We start from the raw sequence: 17,784 nt of genomic DNA, 5'->3' as shown, positions 1-17,784 counted from the left end.
TTTGCTCCGCCTACAAGTGCTTGGAACAATTTTTCATTTCATTAAACTTGTGGGGTGGCTTGCTATTGTAGGAAGTAGTAAGTGAGATAGCAGAAGGAAAGAAAAGGGGGCCTTCTTTATATATAGAAATAAGTGGTTGGTCGAGTACTTGTGAGAGAGTGTAGCCTTCTACTGGCAAATGCGGGAACTGTCGCCACAAATTGGTATATTATTGACGATGCTCGTGGTTGCCTTAAGATCGTCTTCAGTACCGTTTCGTTGATTTCTTTTCATTGCCAAATGAAGTTTGGGAATAGAAAATACATTGTGTCTGGTGAATAAAAATTTAATTTTTTGTCAAAACATGGTAGTCAATGAAACGGTATACTGTCCTGCAATAATCTTCAATCACCCAGATTGATCAATTTAATAAAATAAACAACTAATAGATGGCACTGCTAGTTCCTTCTGTTTTAAGCCATTTCTGATACGTTTGGGAAAGATTGTGTACATAATGCACGAACGCTGATCGACCATTTATTTTGCATTAACTTAATAGCAGCGAGATTATTGCTATTTATCGTTGCATAACGATGAAGCCGTCACTGCGTTTGCTCTACGAATGAACAGCAGGAGTGATCGATGCGGCTATTTTCTCAATGCGAATAGAATAGAAAGCAGCAACGCAATTCCGCGTAGCGGTCGCACCCTCGGTTACACCGTATCGCGTTTCTGTCTATCGCGGTGCAATCTGCGACGACCCGAATTAATTTGTCCGGATCGGACGTACAATTAGATGCCCGTAGCATGGACACGCATTCGATTCATTAAGTCGATCGTAATGCCGGTCGGGCGACGCTCCGCGCGGACGGATATGTCCCACCATTATACTCGTATTATCGAGTTTATTTCAGCGTCGAGGAAGGACGCGCGACGCGGCGGAGAGGAGACGTCCAGACGTAAAATTCCACCCACTCGTCACGCCCTGACGAATAACACGAGATGCAGGACGATAACGATTTAACTGCCGACTAACACACTACGCGACCGTGGATTATCGGGGCCTTATCGGCCGACATTACGGCCCTGGACGTGGAGAAAACGAATGACCCACCCTGCCATAATGCGTTCCCCTTGTACCTGTGTATGCGTGTGTACGTACGATAGATTAGGATAACGAAAGCAAAGTTGGGAAGGTTCCACCGGGTCGTCGCAGGTTCTCCAACCCCCGGTGTGTTCATTTTCGTTCATTTCTTTTTCTCGGTCTCGTTGACGTCGAAACTGTTGGTACCGCGGATTTCGTTGGATTATATTAAGAGTAATCGTTTTGGCTACTAGAAAAAGTAATAAATGTTTAGTTCAACGTTTCGACCGCGTGGTTGAGGTTCTTCTTAGAAAATGATTGATTTGCTCTGTCATAATGCATTTCCCTTGTATCTACCTGTGCGTGCATGTATGCGTACAATAGATTAGGATAACGAAAGCAAAGTTAGGAAGGTCCCACAGGTTTCGCAGGTTCCCCGACTCATAACCTGTTCTCTATCCTCGGTTTCTTTTTTCTCGGCTGGGAATTTTTTGATTAATTATTCTTGAATTAACATGAAAGAAAACTTTTACATCATTTTATATAATTACGACCAGAATATGCAGAATATGTAAATTTTCATCTAACGCGGAGTTTTAACTTTCTGTTACAGGAAATCTTTGCAACGATTCGAACGTGAATTAGTCATTCGTCGAGTTTTCCAATGTCACGTGGTTCACCAACTTCTGCAGTCCTCGGAGGCAAGGCTCGTGGCCTTGATTTGTCTGCACCAAGGCGCTAAGATGTTTACCTTGACAAACCTCGATATCTCGGGATACAGCTCGAGGTCTTGGCCGAGAGATTAAGACGGGGTTGACGGGCGTGACGACAGGAGGCTGCAAGCGAGCGAGAGACTCGCAAAGAGAAAAGGAAAGGCGACCGTAACCGTACGCCCGTATAATTGATTGAATCTAATGAGTTAAAGGGGATAACGCGATATCGGGCGTTGGAAATTAAAGAGTTCTAGGTCATGAAGGCGACAATCCTCGGGACAACCCCCGAGAGAAAGTGTGGAAACTTAGGCGCGCTACCCTCTCCTTCGCTTCCCTCTGTTCCTTTCTCCTACGCGAACCGACTACGAGGGCGCTGATTGCAAATTAGTTAAAGGAGATGCTTCATTAGGATCAGCCGATTCTTGAATTTTGACCATACTTTTTACCAAATGGCACGCGAGGGTACTTCGAGGTGCGCGATTAAACGTCTTATTGGATTTTTATCGAGAAAATCGTTATTTGAGACAGAATTTTACATGTTTGCCACTGAAATGTTTGGAACTTTCTTCAATTTTTAAAATAACTCTTTTTTCTTACATATGTAAACGTCTTATTGAAGATTTGATATTGGGACTTTTCTTTAAGAAATTTCATGATTCTCATATGATAGCAACTTTAAAATCATTAGTCTATTTTTTTGTATCGCATTTTGAATTGCTCCAACAACAGGGCCTTCTGTATTTCTTTTTCCTAATTTTTGAACTTCGTTTCTCATGTTTTCAAGAAAGTATGATTACTCCTATGAACATTTAATAACCAAGCTTGTAACGTTCACCTTATCCATGCTGTACCGAGTACTTGTGAGAGAGATACAGATTGAGCGTGCCCCTCTAGTGGCGAACGCGAGAAGTATCGCCACAGTATTAGCAATATATCGCAGACATAGCATCGAGTAGATGTTTGTTTACGGATATATATTCAATAACGGCATTAAAAGGAAGAATAACGCTGATATTTTGGTCGGTAATCAAGATGATGGCAATCAGATTCGAATGGTTTCGTGACGTCCGCGGGACAGAAACTGTCCGAACAGCGAGGAACAAATTATCAAAAATGTATTCCGGCCGTTGGATCCGGCGCAATCTCATTCCATCTGCACGATATTACTTTTCGGTCGCCGCGAAACAGTATCTCGAGGACGTCTCGGGCGTCGGTAGCTTTTCAATTTGCCAGGAAGAAGACCGCGGAGGGCAGAGGAAGCGTCGGGGAAGAAAAGAGGTGTGGCGGTGTCAGCAAGGGGAGGCGGGCAAGAAAGAAAGCAAGCAAGCCAAGCCGCGGCACACGAGAGTGCCGGTGTCTTCCACATCCCCCAGGGAAATTATTGACAGTCAGCGAGGAAATGACGTCGTAAATACCACCGTCGGCCCCCCAAACCCACCGTCGTTCCACGCCGCGACTTCCTTCTCTCGGCGCCACCTTCTTGCGCTTCTTCTTGCGTAATCCTGTTTCTCCTTTGTTTCCTTCGCGCCTCCGTGTACCCTTCCTCGCCGTTCGAAATTGATTTGATACGTTGCTTCTTTTACCAGAGAGGGATTTTTTACCGGGACTAACGAGGCGAGGATCAACTACTCTCGATCGTTTCGGGGCACTCGGTTGACAGAACGAATTTCAGCGTGTATCGCGATGTTGGTAGATCGAACGCAAGAAATGATTTATTTTCGAGCGAACCGATAGCCACTTGATCCGTTCTGGCTCGTTCGGTGGTGTTTTAAGTACGCGACACTTTAGACTTTCACGAGTCGGGATCTGGAAACTTTCATCTTCGGACTTCTTCAAATTCCACGATTATAAAAAAACCGAATCGAAAATAAATCGGAGTTACTCTTCGAAGTGCCAAGTGATTCTAGTATGAAGTCCAGGTTACTTCAAATGAGAGCTTCGAGCAACCCTTCGGAATATAAAATGACTGCATTACGAAGTTCAGAGAAGTTTTACGGAAAGATTGAATGTATCTTCCTTCTGAAGTCCGAGAAACATCCCATTCCTTTAGGATATATATATTGTGTTCTTATTTCGAAGTCCAGAAGTAAATTATGCATCTTCTCAGACGTGCAGTGTTAATTTAAGAAATAATAACCTACAATTTTTTAAAATTTTATAGTTGTATCGTAAAAGCTTGTTAAGCAGAAATACGATGATAAATAGCCTGAAAAACAGTTACAGACAAAGTTACAAGTTTATTTGTACAGATATGTTTTTAGTAGCTATTCAGTACTTCGTACATGAATCGTAAATTCATCACCTAACGCAGATACACCCCAAAGGAAAACGCTTGGGATAAAACAACAAATTAGACGTAACGGGAAGGAAAAAACAGTACACGTACACGGTAATTAAAAACTTAATTAGGGCTAATCACAGCCTTTATTGAACAGTTTTATGACTCGTTCCAAGCCTTATTGATGTTCCCTCGGATGTCGGTATTCATGAAGCTTTCCATGCCGCTGGGTTGCATCGTCTCGCGTTTTATGCGCCTAGCTAGCTGTTAACCATTTACAGGTGTTGTTACGCGGAGTAAGAGCGGACGGAAGGGAAAAGAGCGAGCAAGGGAATATTAAAAATAAATCGCGGAACGTTCACGCGACGTCGTACACGCTAAGCTTCTGCTCGTCAAGTTATCGTGGCTCCTTTCAGCAAAACGTGCAGTTCAGTCGTCGCTGTTGTTGCCGAAGGAACAACTTCCATCCCCCCAAGCCCCGACGTTTTCGTTCTGTCTTTTCTGTTTCTTAGCGTCCGCGATTATGGACCGCGGCGCTCCGTCTTTTTCGCGTCTGTTTTGCTACACTTTTCAAACCGAGGGTACATATAACTACGTTCAAAAAGATAGAAGAACCGAGAGTCCGCCTTCTTTTTCGTCAACGAGCGTAGACTGAAACGAGGATAGCTCGTTATTTTTTCGCGGAAGCGTCGTCATTTTCCAACGGCACATTCAAAACTGCGCGAGCTCTTCTTTCGAGAGCAAATTCTAACAGATAAATATTCTCTGCGCGGAAGGAGGATTTTTTTCAAAGGATGGTTACCCGCCGGAATGAAAGGTAAAGGGTAGAATGAACGTGCTCGTAGTTAAACAGAAATATTCTATTGAAACGGATTCCGTGGAAATATTTTACTCGCGGAGCACCGAATTACGTAGCGAAATAGTAGAATTTGGTGGTTTCTATGGAACGTTTCCGGTAAAATCCGACGTATCGCGGTTGATCGATGCTTCAGAGATTTCTACGGGCTTTGAAAATATTCTCGATTCTCGAAATTTTTGATGGACACTCGAGCTTTAAGATTTATAAAATTTTATTCTAAAAATAACAGATTCTTGATTTGCGTGATCTACAAACGGGAATATTGACTTAATTGTAGCACCAAGAAATAGTTTGATATTGCAAAAGTCCAACAACTGGAGTAACAATGATTTTAAAAAATAATTGCCAGAACATAGTTGTCGATTGAACCGTTGAGTGAGTCGGGGCAAACAGAAGGCTGATCGTCAGCCATTGCTTGGTTCACGGTTCTCACGGCACTGTTAAAAATTTCTCGCAAAGAGGAAACGAAAGATTCACACGTAGATGCGTTTGGCTGGCTGAAAAGCTGGCGTTTCAAAGCGAAGTCGCCCTACTTAAAATGCTCATTATTCGGCGAAACGAGTACGAAGACCTGTCTCCGGTTTCGTTCGCGGAAAGGAAATACAGGCTGGCACCGTGGAAAAAGGATCCCTCTGTTTATCAGGACGTTGGCGAACCGCGTCCAGCGAAAGAATGTTATTTCGTCTCCGTTGTGGCAGGGAAAGTGAATTAAGCGAGTGTTAACCGTCCTGTGTCTCGAAACGTGAATACCGAACCTTTTTTTTGCGGTCGTGTAGCATCTCAAGACACTAGGGCTGAAAGGAAAGTACTTCGGGGCTGAAAGGAGAGTACAGTAAGACCTCATTCTGTGCGGTTAATTCGTTCCGAAGCTTCCCGTGTAAACAGGGGTTGGATATTATTCGAATAAATTATTATTGGAAAAATTCTTCCGACAAACTCCTACCAGAAATAAAATTCCAGTAAAGATTTTCTGGGATAAACATTCCAAGGGAAATAATAAATGATATTATTCATGCCCAACGAAAAGGGATTTCAAAATAAAAATTTGTTGGAACGATAACTAAATAAATTTTGGGGTGATTGAGAATACGGCTATAGAATTATTTTTCATTTGAATCAATTTTTTGAAAGTAGAACTTCCAAATTATTACCAACAAGAGACCACCATGGAATAATATAATGAACGAATCAACCAAGAACAAAATAATGAATTTTAAGAAAAGAATTTTCACGACAGTTCCAGAAACGTAAATAAAATGTTTTCGGATGCTTTTTTTTACAATTAAAAGGGAAATTTGGATCGATCGATGGAAGTTTCCTCGGCACGAAACGGGCGTGAGAATGATAATATTTCTTTCTTTAACGAAGAACCCCGATATGATTTTAGGGAACGTCGCGTCGCACGGCTGAGAGACCAAGGTATTTTAACAGCTGAGATCTTGTGTTCCGTGTTTTGCCACGCGTCGTTTAAACGAGGACCCGCCTGGAGAAACAAACAATAAACCCCCCTCTTAGTCCCCCGGTTTCTGGTAGCCGCTCATCGTTAGAAGCGTTTTAACGCTTTTTATCGTTCCATCGTTTCTCTTTCACTGCTTTCGCGAAACATTCAACCATCTGGTTGCGTAGAACGATTTCGTGGAAACGCATCGCCGGAGTAATTAATGGGACACTGACCAAGCAAAGAAGGGCAACGGATGTTCGAAAACCGATAAAATATAAGCGTTGTGATTTGATCTCTTTGGTCCTGTACTTTATCTTTAGGTAAACAAAATATTCCTAATTTGATTCAATCAAAAATTGTAATTTTATTGATTACAATACTTATTGACTTAATTTTAAAGTAAAGGTTCATCTAAATTTGTAAAGTAATACACATCAGATTGTGAATTAAAGGTTTCTGTAAAAAATGAATATGATGCTTTTGAGGTGACACTTTGAAAGGTGGCCATTTATGGAAGAATAAATTAAAATTTTTAATTGAGCAACGATACAATTTCTTTTCACGAAATTAAATAGATTCACAGATAGACAATTTTTCTTCTTTTTTCTTAAAAATATGTATCATTGTACGCACTAGAATTAACAGTTTCTCGGTGAAATTCTGGCGACACTTCCAGCACTCATCGCCAGAGGGTTACGCTCTCTCACAAGTGCTCGATATTCCGTGATCTCTCCAGAACCTCAATGGCTAAGTACTCGAGCTTCGATACCATCCCCATTTCATCCCCTAACGACCTAATACATTTCCCCTGTTAAACCATACCCGTATTCAGTTACTCGACTAGCTTGACGCATACGAAAAGTACTGTACCACGGTGTGAGCATAATCCGCAAAACGGACGAGCGTGTTCGCGGAAAAACAGAAAGCCGCGGCGCCGTTAGAATAGCCGCGCGTAAAAAGGCCGAAACTCGTTGTCGTAATGTTTTCACCGGGAATATTGCAACTGATGCTTCCACCCTCCCTCCGTCAGTTCCTCGGTTATCCCAAGTTTCTCCGCCATGCGGCGGAGAACGAACGCATTATTCGCGGAAACGATCCTCCCTTTCGCCTCGCGGCCACGAAGAAAAGAGGGAGTTCTCTCGCTCCGGTGAAAAAAAACGAGCCAGAAGAAGACGCGATGGAAGAAGGGAAAACGAGGGAGAAGATTACGGGCCATGGCGGGGGTGGAACGGAGACGGAAGTGTATCTCTGGCCAGGATGAAAGCGGAGAACGAGCCGTAGAGGTGGGGGGGTGAAACCAGGAGTACCGACCAGAGAAACAGAGAGAGGAGAAAAAGGGAGCGAGCCGCGAGATCCGTCGGCTAAGGGTAGTTATTATAATAAATTTGTCGGGGGTTTAAGAAGCGGAAACAATTCAGAACTGCGAGTGACTCTAAGGATGTGCTTATCGTTGCTTTTATTCAAATGAGAGTGGAAGGCGACGAGCTGCGCCGGATGCGACCTGCATCTCCGACGCTTCTTCTGCTTCTTCTCCCTTCCGTGTCTGTTTTCCCTTGTTTCTGCTAGTCTCGTCGCTACCGTCGACGAGAATGATGGGAGGAGTGTTTTCAAAATTGAAGAGAATCACCGTGTCCGTGAATAGGTATTAAACGCTATGCTTCACTGTGGTTGTATCGGAGTTTGGTGATAGTCTTTGAAACTAACCGGATAGGAAATCGTGTACCTCGTTATGGGGAAAATTTTAAATGGAGCAAAACAATAACCGATCCAAGTAGTTTTTTTTAGTTTAGTTTAGTAAAAATTCATTCTTTTATAATAAACAATTTACATATATACACTGCGATGCATAACTATAGCACCTCTGGCATTTTTATGATTTTTATAATTTAGAAGGAATATTCAAAGAAAGTAATTGCATAACATGAAAAAGCATTGTAAATCACACGCTGTAAAACGTGTTAAAGATATTTTTAATTCAACGAAATCGTTCGAAAAGCTTTCTGCAACGTGTGTCACAATGTGCTTGCCCAAGATCATTAACACTAAACACGTCTTCCTTTCTGTCTTTTACGAGGCAACGTACTTATAATTTGTGCATTATATATATAGAAACTTGTGTTTTGATGTTTATTCGTAAGATATCCTTCTCATTTATGTTAAAAAAATTTTCAATTTTCATCGGATAGAAGATAAAACGCCCTCGAAAACGAATTTCGTTCCAAGTCGATATCGTAGTTAGTTCTAGAGAAAATAGTTATTTAAGAAAAAGTACTGACTAGTAATTACGCAAACATCTTGTATCTAAATTTAAATTAATTTTCAATTAAATAAATAATTTATAATCTAGTTTTATTGTACACTAGTCGTATAATCAATAGGAATTGCTGAAACATTTTTAGGTATATAATGTCAAAGTAAATTTCAAAATAAACATAGAAGAAAACAAAAATTATAGTAGGTGACATGACCATTAGGTAGAGGATGAAATACCCTTTAAAATGAGCGGTTGTGAGAGTCGATAGCTTTATTAGTTCCGGAGATATAGCGATTTTAATTTCAAGTCGATGCGGTGGCTAGTTCCAAAGATATAAGGGTCCGAAGTTTGTTTACGTTTTTGTTGCGCTCGCGCGAGTTCATTCATCCCCCGCGCGCGTAGATAGTACACAGTGCGTAGTAAATTCTTGGAAATACTACGACTTCCTAGTCACGTGACTGTCTCGACTCACGCGCGACAAGGGGGTACGACGCGACGCGTCAGACGGAGACAGAGATAGTCGAATTAAGAAAAATACCCTTTTACATAAATTGCGATATCTCGAAAATGGAAAGTCGGATCGACAAAAACCAAAAACCACTTTAAAGAGGAAGCTTTACCGCCGCTAATGGTGGCTCAATCATGAAGAAAATATTAATAGTTTCGAAACTGCACGTAATTAAAGTTTTAGTATTTTTAATGCGCGTCAATAGCCTTTTCTAAGGCGGAGAGCGGAATTTTAAAAATTACCTTTTACATAAATTACGATATCTCGAAAACGGAAAGTCGGATCGACAAAAACCAAAAACCATTTTAAAGGAGAAGCTTTGCCGCTGCCAACCGTGGCTCAATTATTAAAAAACACTAGTAGTTTCGGAACTGCACGCGTCTAAAGTTTAACTATTTTTAATATGCGTTGTTTGACTGTTCTAGGACAGTGGAAACTAAAAATTCTCTCCTTTCGTCTTTGCTATACATATAATTCCTATTTACATCGGAAATTAACCAGAATTTGGTATCTTGTCCAGTGTTTTATAAAAAATCATAAATCATTCAACCGGTCAGATGACCGGTCGTGGTAGGCAAGACAGACTACATATTTTTCTCAGAAAACAAACAATAAGAATGGAAGTGGATATTGTAAAATTCATTGTACGTATACTATAAGAAAAGTCGTAAAGTTAAATGGTGCTAAAATAATATTGTGTGTTGGAAATTCTCAACGAAATTTGAAAAACGGTCGTTTGACCGGTCGCGGTAGGTTTAGTGTTAATATATGTAAATGCTATCGAGGACAAAACAACTATCTGCAGGATCAGTTACGAAACAAATCAAAGTCGTTACGACATTCGAAAATCCTCTAACGAAGATAAACTAGGGTCTTAAATTAGGTGGAGTCTCTATATTAGGCAACTGTGCCCTATAGGTTAACAGCACAACAGGAACGACATGCCTCAATCTACGCTAGAAGATCTAAACGAAAGTTGGGTGCAGTACTTAACTTGCTCTAAGTGGACTCCTGGAGACCGTACTGGGTGGAATTCTTGAAGAATTGGATGAATTCCATTCCTATAAATGTCAGTGGTGACTATGATTCCCATGGCTTGGATAAAACCGTAAAAACGAAACTTAAACATCTATTTCTGAGGATTTACTTTTCTCTCGAAACGATATTAATTATTGTTTAATAAAATGTTTTATCACTATTTAGTATTGCGAGGTTAAAATAAAGAAACAACAGCAATGTAATACAAGAGAAAATTTATGCAAAGTTTTGTCAACATAAGCGTAGAACAGACAATTATTTTTTCCAAATAACGAAAGAGTTGATAAAGTTAACCATAACGCCGCGATTAGTTAGGTGCAAGGTGCGCCGACAAGCGAAAAGCGTCGAGAATTTAGCGTCGGACGCGATACGCGGGTCGTATTTTTTATTGTCGCGTTAATAATGGTCCCGCGTGAGAATAAGAGCCAATGAAACGCGGGACGTTTAGTTTACGACGTTAAAGTTTAAGTACGGTGACACCGGGCCAAGGAGAAAGGATCGTGATCCCCGAGGACCACCCCGATCACGACCCCGTTTACGACGTTCTTCGTTCATTAACAAGGGGTGGGACGACGAGAAGGGACGGGGGACGGGTTAGGGGGGACCGCGACTGATCGCGAGGGTGGCTGTTGCGATAAAAACGAGCCGTTTTACCGGAAAAGGAAAGGGGAGAGCAAAAATCGTAACGAGGAACGAGTTCGCGGACATCGTCGGATCGAGATTCGAGCCTCAGCCTTTTATCTTTTTCGGTGCTGCTGATATAGTTTAGGACGGCAATAAAGGTGGATCCGACCACTTCGATTTACGGCTTAATTAAACGCACCGTGTACCGGGACACCACGAAAAATCGTCGAAACACCGGTGGTTTCTTAAAGTTTCTTAAATACGAGCCTCCCGTTGCAGGGTTTCGTTTACGGCCTCTCGTCGAGCCTTACTTTTTTTGTCGGCCCGATAAATGTTTCTTTCGTTCTGGCTGCCCACCGCCGGAAGAGATTTTTCTTCGCTGTTTCCCTCCTTCTTTTTACCTACCGTTAACGAACCGAGAAGAATTCTGTCCCCGTCGAATATATCGGGGTGTATCTTAACACGTGCGATCTATTTTAACGGTGTTTATAGAATACGAAAATAGTACTAAGAATTCGTTTAAACCCGTATCTTGTTCAGGGATCAAAAATAACATTAACAAAATATTTGTTACGTAAGTTGAGTACAGCTTCTCAATTTACATTCGTTATGGTTAGGCGAAGGAATGCCTATAAATTTACATTCTAAAAAAAGTTCGTACATTTACATGACAAATCGTGTAATTCCATTCAATTATTACGGTCAACACAAGATAATTAATTTCTGACGTCAAACGTTAATCGTGTCGATAGCATCTGAATACTTTTCGGTCCCATTGCTATCTGCTTCTTCGTCTTTATCGCATATCCGAGACCAGCCACGCTTGATTTTTTTATCGCTCGCGGTTTACGAGACTCGCGTATCACGGCAACGTTCGTAAAATAAATCACTAATTCGGCGAAATTGCAGGGGAAATTATTCAGCGATTAACATGCCTCGCGCGAACCGTTCGAATTGCCGCGTCGGCTGAATAATATCACGCTGTAAATTAACCGTGCTGCTATGATATTTTTTTTCTTTATCATTGCGCTTTTTTTAGGCCAACTCAGGGTATTACGCGCAGCGTAAACTTATTTTATTTATCTACCTGTCTCGACGTCTCGCCACCAAGAAAGCACGAACAGTTTCTTTTCGGAATCTTGTAAAATTTTAATCGATCCATGGGTTAAAAATAATATTGTGTTGCAAATCAATTATTGTAACTGCGTAAAATTTTTCAAAGTTCTCTGGATTTCGGGTGTCCATCCACAAAATTCCCCAAATTCTATTTGCATTTCTTTTTCAATTTATTACACCCTCGAAATTTAAAAAATTGCAAAGATTTCTTGCTTCCTTTTACATTCTTTTAAGGGAAAAGCATTACACCCGTATTATAATTTTGTGTTGGTTCGAACTACTGTACGTTTTTACGATCTTCAAATTTTTGTGTCCGGCAATTTTCCTTGTAAACATTCCCGCAACAATTTTCAAAGTAAAGTTTCTTGAATTCTTCTGTTCGAGGATTGGATTTTCCATTTAATCCGAAGTTAGTGCCCTTTCATTCAGAGATACCCTGTGTACAAAAGTGCTTACACACGCACGCACCGGACCATATCTCGCGATGGTTTTCCGCATTATCTCGGGCGACATAATATGGGGGTTTATCTCGTGGAATCATGGTGGCTTAGCGGTGTGGTTTCTTCCCTCTCGCAGACCACAGTCTCTCTAAGGCAAATCCTCCTTGCAGAAGACAACGTCGCAGCCCCTTGGACCTTCGGGCCACGTATATTTTCTCCGTGTACACGTCTCCAATTTCTCGTTCCACCCTTCCTGAGCTGAATTCTGAGACGCGACGATGCCGCCGGATTTCGCGTGTCCCTCCGACAACTTGACAAGACCGGAACGTCCTGAGGGTTATAGCAAAAAAAGAAAAAATTACCCTGAAACCGACGACAGATACGAAAGAATGATCCTCCGTCGCGACTATGAAAGAGAACTACAGAAAATGAGAATATGCATAGCGTCTCTAGAGATGGAAAAGAATGGTGTTTACAGTTCATTCCGCGGTTCCTGAATTTTGCATTTTATATTCTTGACGATCGCTTTATTAATACGATTTATTCGGGATAATGTAACACAGGGTAAGCGTTCGAATAGTCGAAGGATCGAAAAATAATAGAATATTCCGTTCCCCGGAGATCACATTTTTATATTCGATTGGTTAAAATAAGCAGAATTAATATCTTTGCTCGCAGGGAACTACCCTGCATGCAAAATGAAATTATGCCCATGATTCTGCGTTTCTGATACAAATAAATGCTTCGCGACGACTAACCCTAAATTCCTGCTAACGCAGAATCCGTCTGTTAATCAAGCCCTTGTGCTCGAGCCTGTAAAATTAGTAGGGGAGAGCCTCCCCTATCTTTCTTCGCGTTAGCGACAGGAAGCGAGCGGCTGAAGGAGGACAGGCGAAAGTTTCGTTGCACGGCCAAATACAAAACACAATAGCCTTGAGTGACAGTGCTATCGTAGAAAGTCCTCGAAGGGAAATATTGGGGGATAGAATTGCGCGTACACGAGCCGAGAGGGATGCCCCGGGGGGAAGATGGTCGGTGTTATTGATTCTAATGATATATTCGCGCCAAGGGCGATAGCAGGGTGTAATTGATATCCCATAAGACGCGAGATACACTTATAGATTCATATTTGATACATTCCTTCTTTTCCCTCCATCTAATTCTTCTTTGCAACGTCCAAGATGGATTTCAATACTTATTTTTATTCATTGCATGGGCGTTAAAGAACAGCTCTATATAAATAACTTTGTAATGTTGTTTGTAGAATAAATTACAGAATTTTAGAATTTTTATCTGTTTCAAGCTTTGCTCAAGGATTGAGAAGGATTATTGTTCGTAATTATATCCCACCATTATTCGTCAAGGAAAATTATTACTCTATCAAGGTTAAAATGATTCCTGAAGTTAGCGTGGCGTAATTGATTGGCGGTAACTATTTACTTGAACCAATCAACGACCGTTACGAATAATCCTTGCTACTGCTAAATTGCGGCTCCGCAACGTTCTTCCGTAGCAGCGGTATAATAACTTTCTTTGACAGAGCAAATTGTACCTTCAGTTTCAGTGTGGAAAATAGAGCCATACGTCTTCATAGGCCGGGTAATGGGGTAATGCTATACACATAACGAACAGCATTCCGGCTGGCAGAGAATAAAGAGCCGCGTATCCGAACAGATTATCTGTTTCTGTAAAATATTGAATTTTCACGTCGCGAAAGCTCGCTGTCCCTCCCGGTCGATTTAATGGGCGCAATTCAATTGTCCGCCGCGGTTCGAATAAACAAGCCCAACGAGCATTAAATAACCGGCCGTATTTGGCGTTGCGAATTGTCGCTGCCAAGTTGGGAACGATACACAAGGTTGCGCCGCCTTGTGCATACGAGGAATAACGAATGTTGCCGCGCTACCGAAGAGATCCACAATTGGCGCGCACGAATACAGAATCGCCAGTGTACTTTTCGTAACTTCGAAGCGTGTAAATAGCTTTGTTCGAGCGAAACGAACGATGAGCACGGCACTAAACGTCCAGAAAACTAGAACGATCCTTCTTAATTCCAGGAGTTTCACGATTCTGACGAGACTGATGCTACCGATTGCATGTGCAACGTGCACGCGTAATCTATTCGCGACTTCTCAATCGCTACCACTGCGTTACTCGTGCTTGTAAACTCAGTGTCGTTCGTATCTTACGAACGTTTGTTGTTGAAACGAGTTCCAGACCTCGAGCTTTAAAGGATCGAGCCGATGTTGGAGTCGTAAACGCCAAGAACCCTCTGGATTCGAACCTTGAACCGCGAGACCTGGAGTCCTTAACGCTTCAGCTTTCAAGCTGGAAGACCGAGGCCGAGTAAATTGCTAATGCACTGTGTACAGAATGAGATAGAATCATAGTGAGCGACACTGGCGTAGACCATTGGTCGGCAACCTACGACCCACGGGTCAAGCAGAGACCCACGATACCAAGGCAACCGATCCACCAATCGTACACTGGTACAGGAATTTTTAATCTTATCGAAATTTTAGCAGTTTTTCCTCGCTTTGATTTTAACTCTGGTTAGGCAACATTTGGGTTGATGTATGTTGATAACATTGCAGCGAACATTTGTTGTCGAATGTGTGAATTTGGTGATCACTTTTGCTATAATGTGATTGCTTAGACGATGATCAAAAATGCGTGTGCGTAGAGGCGTGACTAATCCACTACAGTCAATCATATCTGCGATTTATCCGCTTATTATCTTTTCAGCTCTGCACAATACTCCCGATTACTATAGGCAGCTATTATGACAGAATGACAAAGACTAATTGTGCGAGTCTGAATCAGATATGATAACGAGCCATGCCACTGCTACTGATTATTGACTCAAACTATAAAATAGTTAACTGCAGTACTTTAGGAATCTTTAATATCGATTTATTCGAAAATGGAGCTTCATATTCTACTCGTTTCGTGGTGACAGTTCCCGCACTCCCCAGCAGAGGGATACGCTCTCTCACAAGTTCTCGATTGACCATTTATTTTTACGTATACCATTCAATGTCCTGGCGACTAAGGCAGGGTCTGTTTCTCTTTCCATGTAATAGATAACCCAAATATTAAAATGTCTCATAAAAAAATAATTATCATGTTATTTACTTAGACTCATACCACTGGTGAAAAACAATTCACATACAGGTTACACTACACCAGAATCCTTTATTTACATGAACGAAGGTCTCATCCAAAGTGAAAACAGTGTCCTTCCAATCTATGACATTAACAGAAAAATGTACGTGGCCCTTACAAGCAGTTCTTATCGAGAGACCCCATATTTACGGGTCCGAATAGACCTAAACGCTGCTTCCAAGAACGGTTAAACGGTTGAACGGTTAAAAACGGACAGCGATAAATGAAGCTGTGTTGGAAAAAGTATCGTAGCGATATATTTGCGCGCCAGGAGGCGGCATCCCGCGCAAAAATCCCGTTCTTTCGGGCGAGACGAGCTCGTGCGCGATTCGATTGTCGCGCGACGAGACGCGGCGAGGCTCCGGTGGCAGAAATACCAAATAAATCGAGGGGCTCGTTAAATGAGCCGCCCTATTTGGCGTTGCAAATTGTCAGCGTCCGCGTAGGAATGGGATACAAGGTTCGATTACGCGGGTATACGAGGTGCAAGGAACGGTATCTCGGCCTAAAGGAGAAGTACAAGGGCTATTAATCCGGGCCCCGAAGCGGGTACATAAACGGCTGCTGCTATCCGGCGACGTTTCTATGGACGTATATGTACGCGGCGTCATAGTCGTCGTTGCGGTTGCTCTCCGCGGAGAGCTTTTATTTTCTCAAATCGATGCCCTGCCTGCGTTGCCGGCATTGTCGCGCAGAAACTACGGCTTTGTATGCATATGTAAACGCGGTTTACTCGTAGAAATTGCCAGGCATTGTGCGCGGGGACCGGTCGGACGCTGCGGTCGCCGCCATTCTTCTGGCTTAGGAAACACGCCGAGACCGCAGCGTGTTTCCACGCACACGCGCGCGTATTCCGCCGCGCGACCGATTTACGCTCGCGGAAACCCGCGGCGTTCGGGGAAAAAGCGCGACGCGATCGCTATTAATCTCGATGATGCCGCGATGTCTAATCCGAGAAAGTGGTCGGTCGGCCATTCCGGGCAACGAGGGGAGCAGTTGATTGTGAGAAATCGTGGGATTAGTGAAAGCACGGCTTTGGTTACGGAGGATCCGCAGAATATGTACGCAGTGGCACCCGCGGTCGTCTTATTTTCGCGAGACATGTTTTGGGGGCTGGTGAAAAGAAACGGATGAATGCTCTTCGACTTTCCACGGTGATATTAATTCAAGAGCTTTGTATGCTCCGCGACAGAACGATAGGCCCTTCAAGACTTTTAGTATTTCTCAAAAATAATGCTACGTTACGACAATTTTACACGAAGAAATGTTGTGGCCAGAAATGATTCCCCGAAACATGCATATGTTTAAAAAATCATAACTCCTGGACGGATTGGAGGATCTTAATGTTTCAAAATGGAAACAACGCGTATTTTGATGAAGAATATTTAGAAATTCTAAGAATGTTGGAAGAGCTGTTCCTTAATCCTGTAAAGTGAGAAAATCCCTATAAAAATGCTCCAATTTTCAAACGACCATGACTTCTATAATTGAGATTTATTTCTGTAGTAGAGCTCATGGATATCTACAAAAAAGATATTACGGAACATTACCGTAGAGTGTCAAACAAATTTATTAAACATCAGAAACGAATTGTTAAGAAAAATCGACAGAGGGTAGGTGCAGAAATTTGTCGACAAAATTAAAAAATTTCAAACCGTTCTGAAAAAATTATTTTCGATTGCAGGGGTCAATTACAATCATTTTTGGTGAATACATATACCCCCGAAATCCTATGCATTTTCGAGAAAAAAATTCTTTACCAAAAATATAATGTGTGATGACATTGCTCACCCTTAAAATAGAGTGACCAGGGCGTTGTTTCGGATGATCTTAATCGCTTCCGTTGCGACACAAAGTCGTGGAATTTTATTCGGATCGATAACCGAGGTCGATCATGGTGTTGAAACGCGTTATGACGAATCGACCCATTAAGGGACAGCGGCCGTAAGAATAAGAACTGCCAGATGACGATGATGATGACGATGGTGAAAGCTCGGGATGATAGCACCGCGGCACCACGCCGTGCCCCACAGGATACCACCTCGATATCCCGTTGCGAGCAAACGGTTCGAATAACTCGTCGGGTTTTCGACGTGGTCGATTCTACGCGAGGGCGTACTAACACCTTCTTATGTCGATCGTTCCCGCTCGTAGGAGGCGCTAAAAATTCGCGCCGTTCGCGTTTCACCTTCGATATCTCTCAGTTTCCTCGCCTCACGCGGAAGTGGGTATTTGTATGGAAATGGAGAGTGCAATTGTTTGCCGCGCGGCGCGAAGGATGCGTT

The 17,784-nt window shown here is 42.3% G+C and overlaps 1 long non-coding RNA gene across 1 annotated transcript in view; it reads left to right on the top strand.

Annotated features, from left to right (window-relative positions):
* Window positions 1-8,681, top strand: part of LOC143342661 (uncharacterized) — a 92,171-nt gene extending 83,490 nt beyond the window's left edge. The window contains exon 3 of the long non-coding RNA XR_013079840.1: window positions 1,677-8,681. This is a non-coding gene — a long non-coding RNA (uncharacterized LOC143342661). The remainder of the gene's footprint in view (window positions 1-1,676) is intronic.
* Window positions 8,682-17,784: the final 9,103 nt, after the last annotated feature.

Source organism: Colletes latitarsis, chromosome 6, assembly GCF_051014445.1.
Source record: "Colletes latitarsis isolate SP2378_abdomen chromosome 6, iyColLati1, whole genome shotgun sequence".
NCBI classification, from domain to species: domain Eukaryota; kingdom Metazoa; phylum Arthropoda; class Insecta; order Hymenoptera; family Colletidae; genus Colletes; species Colletes latitarsis.
This window is presented reverse-complemented; position numbering and strand designations above follow the sequence as displayed.